The sequence below is a fragment of the Juglans microcarpa x Juglans regia genome, chromosome 7D (genome assembly GCF_004785595.1).
Source record: "Juglans microcarpa x Juglans regia isolate MS1-56 chromosome 7D, Jm3101_v1.0, whole genome shotgun sequence".
Classification (NCBI taxonomy): domain Eukaryota; kingdom Viridiplantae; phylum Streptophyta; class Magnoliopsida; order Fagales; family Juglandaceae; genus Juglans; species Juglans microcarpa x Juglans regia.
The window spans coordinates 15,629,945-15,636,975 of NC_054606.1; the positions used below are offsets into that span (position 1 = coordinate 15,629,945).

Here is a 7,031-nt window from a genome sequence, read left to right on the forward strand (position 1 = left end):
TGGCACCTCCCACTTACACACAAAACCATAATGGCTTTTCTCAAACCCTAAACTCCTTTATGACCAAAATTCACTAGACCTTGGGCCTTCTCTTGGGCTCGGGCGCCCATCACACTAAAACAAAATAAGGTCCACTTCACTCACATAGTTTTAGTCTTTTAGTCTTCATAATCTATTGGACTTAAGTTCACTAAGGTCGAAACAGAAATTAAAATTTTTCTCTAGAACCTAGCTTGGGCCAGGATGTTACAAAAATGTAAATAAAATATAAAAAGAGAGGAGATTCCAAATTCACATAGTTTGGCATTAAAGCTAATGTGCAAGGATCTTTTTGGGACAAAATCCACTACTTTAGTGACTTTACAAGCTCTCATGACGTTATTTTGTTCTCTATACAATGATAAAAATAAAGATGGCAGATTGATTGAAAAAGAAAATAGTCCCTGGTTGTCCAAAATCCCCCAAAAGTGAAGAAGTCCCTTTCTTTTTTCTCTATCTTTTTTGCTTCCCCTTAAAGCTAAGTATCTTATTTTATGTCCAATCCCATCTTTTCAGTTGCTGCCTATCATTTATGTCTCCCATTTCTAACCTTATGTCCTCTAAAAAAAAAAAGCTCTCTTTTGTCTCTTCTCTCCTCTTCCTTTCCTTTAGACCTTTGATAAATGAGTAAGTTGGGCCGTGCAATTTGCTTTCTAATATTTTGGGTTTTATACCTAATAGAAGTCATCATTAAGAACGAGGTGGAAGATCTCTCGTTTATTAAAAGCAAGATCCGAATACATCCTCAAGATTTATCTTGTTAATTAATGGTATTGAAGTACAAGTCTTCCTATATGGATCGAATTGAATGATGATTATTAAACTGAAAAATATAAAAACTTGTTCATTTTACAAAATTGAAAATTTTGAACACATCCCGAAGTTTTGTCGTGTTTTTCAAAGACATTGAAGTATAGAAGTTCTATGTTTTGTTATTTCAAAACCATGTGTTTAATTGTGTCATTGTAAGGTCTGGTTTGGATAAATAGATGTTTTTATTTTAAATTTTTAACTTTTTCATCTAATCATTATCTAATTGTTACAACTTTCCTAAACTTCCAAACAAAATACAAAAAATAATTCAACTTTCTCAAATTCCAAAACAAAAATTATATTCTAACAATATTTTTTAACTTTATAATATTTTTATTCAAATTTTCTCTCACATTTCGCAAAACCCCATAAAACATTTTAACTTAAACTATTTCTAACTCATCTCATTTCTTCTCAACTCACTATCCAAATCAAGCCAAGTATTTTCTCATGGAATTGTCAAAAGAGAAAATTGTTAAGAACTTATATCCATATATTTGAAAATTTAGTACATTTCTTAGGATTTTTCAAAGAGAACTCTATAGATTTCATTGTTGACATGCATCTCTATCATATTCCATAAAGTTTTCTACAATAGAAAGAGAGAAATAGAAGTTTGAGACAAAGTTTTATTCTTTGATCAATGTTTATGCCCAAAGAAGAACCCTTTTGGATGCTAGTCTCCATATACATGGAGAAATATATTCTTTTTACATTGAGAACCTCGTGAACGAGACAACAGAACGGGAGGTGAAGACCATTTGTGAACATCAAGGGGAAGAGGGCCACTCGAGACGTTGTGCTATTAGGGTTCACCGCGTGCTCGATCCCTCGGCCAATCTCCAGAATGACAGAGGAGGGGATGTCATATTTGGCTCGGAACACCCTGAGGTCCACGCCAGTGACTGACAAAACCCAGCGTTTCGCCTTAAAATGAGCAACAGTATCGGAAGTTGCTTTAGGGGCCATGACCATGAAGGGAAGAGATGGGAAGAAGGCGACGGAGACAAAGTAGGGAAGACGAAGTCGTGGCTTGGAAGAGGAAGGTTGCGTCGTGAAAAACATGAAGGGGCTTTATGAGGAAGGAAGTAGAAAGCTGGGGAAGGGAGGAAGGCATGGTGGCAGGGGAACCAGTTGAGAGAAGGGAGAAGCTTGAGGAAGTGGAAGGCAGAAATGGAGGAAGGGGGCTTTATATAGAGGAGGAAAGGAGGAGAGCGCGCGGGAAATGTCTCGGGAAACACTTCGTCTGACAATAATGAGTACAACGAAACGCCTCACGAATCCTAAACGGCAAGGTCAGTACGGGTGGGAGTCGTTGTGTCAAACGCATGGGAGACACGAAATAATGGGGTCCTGAGACGTAGGGATTCGAGCAGCCGGCGTGTCCCATCAACCGTTGGAAGATGGCAAGACAACAGGAAATTAGGAAATGCATTTATTGAAAGAACAGACGGCCTTAGGAACTTGAATTGATGGGAGCCAAACAGGTAACCTCGAGAACTCAACTGACAGGCGGCTCATTGAAGACAGAAGGCAGACGGGCCCCGAGAACCAAGAAGACACAAAACAAACAGGTGACCTCAAGAAACTGACGGGCGGCACCATTACTGGGAGGTGCATTGAATTAGATCATGGGGTACTGTGAGATGACTCTAAGAGAGAGGCACAGGCCCAAAGAGATAGAGTCGTGGAAACCCCAGGCCCCTCAGGCAGAAACCCAAAGCAGGCCAGAAGCCCAGGCCGGGAAATCACATACCGAGCCCACGAGCACAAGCCCAATTAGAAAAGCTTTAGCACCAAGCTCAGCCACGCCAAGAAGCCCACCATAAGGCAGTGATCGCCTAGGGACCTAGTGAACTGTCGAGCCTTGCCATAAGGTACATTGCAGACTATCGCCACTGGACGCAGATTGCTTGCGCCCTTCCCCCCAAATGGCTCCCTTAAATTCCTTCATGGATCTACGCTAGCATTTACTGCACTTTGTCCAACGAGAGGCATCTGAGGAGTGGTTGGGAGAAGCCTCTCTTGTACATGACCCCTTCCAGCATGGTAAACTGAGCCACCCTGTTCCTAAACTTTCATGCTTCTTCCGAGTCGCTTGGTAGCTACCCTTCCTGCAGGAACTTTTGGATGTCCACTGCCCATTCTGGGGGTGCTGGGGTCGTAACGAGTACCTCACCCCCGTTGAACGGGGAGTCGACCGTTCTGACCACGGTGTGTATTAGGAGGGGGAGATCTTCCTATCTAGATGCAGCCTTTGCCAAGCGATCTGCCTTCTGATTCTCTCCTCTTGGAACTTTTTGGATGTGGAAGTAGTAGAAGGGGTCGCGCTCGTTGTAGACGAGCTAGAGATACTTCTTCAGCCTTTCTCCTTTCATGGCAAACTGCCCCAGTACTTGGCTGACCACCACTTGGGAGTCGGCTCTCACTTCTATCTCTTATGCTCCTAGCAACCGAGCTACTGACATCCAAACCAAGAAAACCTCATACTCAGCTTCATTGTTGGTTGCCTTGAAGGCAAGCTTGATTGCATAGTTGTGTGATAAGTGTTATTCTTATGTGATTTTTATTCACTCTTTTATTTATGAAAAATATCATTTTCCCTTCAATACTATTGATTTTATTTTACTTCTACGTATTTTTATTTATTTTCTTGGATTGAATGAATGAGAAGATTTAGTACAAAAAGAGAGCATTTTGATACAAAAGAAGAGATTACAGATCCAAACCGATGAGAGGCAGTGAGATCTGAAGAGAGCCGATGAGATTTGGGCAAGGAGCCTTGTCCCATGGGCAGCAAAGAGATTTCTCTTATCCAAAGGCAAGAAGACTTACATCTCAGTCGGCGAGGAAACTCGCGACCAGAAGGCGCGACCAAAAGGTGCGAAGATTTGAAGACAATGCTCTAGGTAGTTAGATTGGGCGACTAGTCTAAACGACCAACTTAAAAGACTAACCTAAATGACATCGTGGGCGAGATGAGTCTTTCATCCCAGTCAGGAGTCTTTCCACTCGGAAGGCGATGAGAGGGTCGTGTGGTCTTTGTGATCTCCATGCGCATTCATTTATGACCTCCATGCCAATTATATTTAGCGCACACGGAATCTACTCGGTGGGATAATTTCTCCCGACCAAGATCAATCTGCTGCTGACCACCAAATCTGAGTTCTGCAATCAATCGTTTGGCGACCAAATCCTTCCAAACCCCGCAATTCAAGCCACATATAACTGAATCTTCTATTTTAGATAATCTCGTTATTCTTGGGATAATTCCTTTTATGTTAACATTTATCTTTAAAAACTATTTTCTAAATCTTTAGGCGAGATTTTAGCCACAGTTATCTTGCTTCCAAATTTGAATTTCGACATCTATTTAATCTCATCTTGTGCGATGAATAGGGGGAGTTCTGAATCGGAGTTGAGAGTTTTTATGTTTTAGAGTCTGAGTCTGAGTTTAAAGTTCCAGAATTTATTCTTGAAGTCTTCTTTCGAGAAGGCAGAACTGGAGGGCAGAAGCGAGAGCCGCATGCTTCATCAACCAACTTCAACGAAGAACACCAGTTTTATTCTTTTTCTTTTTAATTTCATTATAAACTAATTCTATTTTCTAGAGCTTTGATGTAGCCTAGCATTGAACACACAATTTATATTCCAAGTTATTTTATTTTCAATATTTCCATGATTGAGTGTTTATTCCTTGTTTTTAATACTTGCAATTTTCTAGCTAACTATTGTTCGATCTATTGAATCACAATGAGACCGATAGGTGATTTGTGATTAAACCTCTAAGATTAAACACCATTACTTGAGCGAAAGCAGATATGCTTTACCGCGACTAGTGTAATTTTCAAGAAAAACCCAAATAACTTAATAAGTCTCTAATTAGTTAAATTCACATAGAAATATCAAGTTATTAGTTGAAGATATTTTTTATATTATTCAAGAGAAGATATTGAATAGTTAAGGGATTTTTATCATCAACTTGAGATAATTCTGATTCTATAACAAGGAAGAATAAATTGTGTGGGATTTGCTAGGTGAAGTCAAACGCTCTAGATCTATTCTTATTATCTTTAAAATCTTAATTTTAATACTTTTGTCTTCAGTTTAATTTAGATAATCCATTCTTCAAATTTCAATTTTTCAAATAATAATTAATTTAGTCAATTTCAATACTCAATAGCATAATTATTCCATGTGGGTTCGATATCATTTTTCTTTAAAACACTTTACTACTTGTTACAATTCTGTGCACTTGCAGATATATTTTTATGCGAATAAGTTTTTGGCGCCGTTGCGGGGGAATAGTTATTTGTTATTGATATTGATATCAGCTAGATTTTTACTACTTTGGATTTTATTTTATTGTATATATTTTAAAAAAATGGTTTAAATTAGATCTCAGTTTGGTTTTTCTTTTCAAAAATAAAAAGTGCATTCCCTCTTCCCTGATCTAAACCATTAGATCATACACCTTTCAATCTCAATCCCGAGATTGAAAGAACCGTATGTCGGATCAATCAAGAGAACAAGAAAGAGGTTGCCGCATCTGAAGTTAATATGGTCGATCAGGAGCACAAGACGTTAAGAGACTATGCAATGCCCTATGTCAATGGGGTGATGTTAGGGCTGTACAAGAAACCGAAGGACTGACCGGGACCGACACAGACAGACTGGCTGATCTCGAAACCGGTCGAAACCGCAGGGAACAGGTCGGCGGACGGTGGAATTTTATTAAAACCGACGTCGACCGATTCAGTCTTGGTTCGAACCAGTAGAAAACTGCTGAACCGGCCGATGTCTTAAACCAAATTTTTTTATATAAAATCCATTCTAAAACAATGTCGTTTCCAGGTGAAACGATGTTATTTTGCTTATTCAGTTTAAAACCAAAAAAAAAAGGGAACTGCGCCGTTTGGCTCCATTTCTGCCTAGGGTTTAAACAATCATGTTCTCAGTCTCCTCATTTCGTCATTTTCAACCCTCAGCACTCAGTCCTCTCACTGCTTTCAGTCTCCAGTGACGCAGCGACTCATCCCTTCCAGTGTCCACAACTGCGCAGCCCTCCACGTCCCTCCGTTTCAAGCCCTCACCTCCACTCCACTCTCCACTCTCCAGTGGCATCGGCAGCTTCCTCAGCCGTCCCCCTCATTTCGTCCTCTCCACTCTCCAGATAAAATTTTTTTTGTTGTTCTATTTTCTTGATTGATGATAATGTTGTTTACTATTTTCTTGGATTGTTAGATGATTCTGTTGTTTACGATTTCTTGGATTGTTAGATGATTTTGTTGTTTACGATATCTATTTTCTAGATTTTTGAATTTTGTGGTTGTCAGGTTGGATTGAATGGCACATTTGGGCAATTTTTTTTTTTTTGAAGAGACACAATTGATTTCCAACAAACCGCCAAACCGACCGTGAACCGGCCAGCAACCGTAATAGCCGGTTTTACCCCTTACACGGCCGATTTTCTTTCCCCAAATATTAGTATCGGTCGATTTCAGTTTGTGCACAAAACCGAACTGAGGTCAATTTTTCACCCCTAGGCGACGTCTAGTATAAGACGACCAGCTATACAAGCCAATAACTTCGAGATCAAGCCAGCCATCATTCAAATGATTCAACAAACCATCCAGTTTGGGTGGCTGTCACAAGGGAATCCTAACGTCCATATTGCAAGTTTCCTAGAAATTTGTAATACTTTTAAACACAATGGAGTGATAGATGATGCAATTCGATAGAAACTTTTTTCTTTTTCACTTAGGAAAAAACAAAAGCTTGGCTCAATTCTTTACTAACTGGCATCATCACCACCTGGGAGCAGTTGGCACAAAAATGTTTAGCGAAATATTTCCCTCCGACCAAGATAGCGAAGTTAAAGAATGATATCACTACCTTCATCCAATTTGAGGGTGAATCATTATATGAGGCATGGAAGAGATACAAGGATGTATTGCGCAAGTGTCCACATCATGATCTCCAAGCCTGGCTCCAAGTACAGACGTTTTACAATGGTTTGGGATCCACAAATCGATCTATAGTTGATGCAGCTGTAGGAGGAGCATTAATGCGTAAGACCCCTGAAGCTGCATATGAACTTCTGGAAGAGTTGGCGTCTAACAACTATCAGTGGGCCGCAGAGAGAGCAATACCAAAGAAGGCGGCCAGCGTCATTGAGC

General features: G+C 39.9%; 1 non-coding gene across 1 annotated transcript; it reads right to left on the bottom strand.

Annotated features, from left to right (window-relative positions):
- Window positions 1-6,724: 6,724 nt before the first annotated feature.
- LOC121240121 lies at window positions 6,725-6,831 on the bottom strand. Its single transcript, XR_005935451.1, has one exon. It is a non-coding gene; the product is annotated as a small nucleolar RNA R71 (small nucleolar RNA).
- Between the last annotated feature and the right edge of the window lie 200 nt (window positions 6,832-7,031).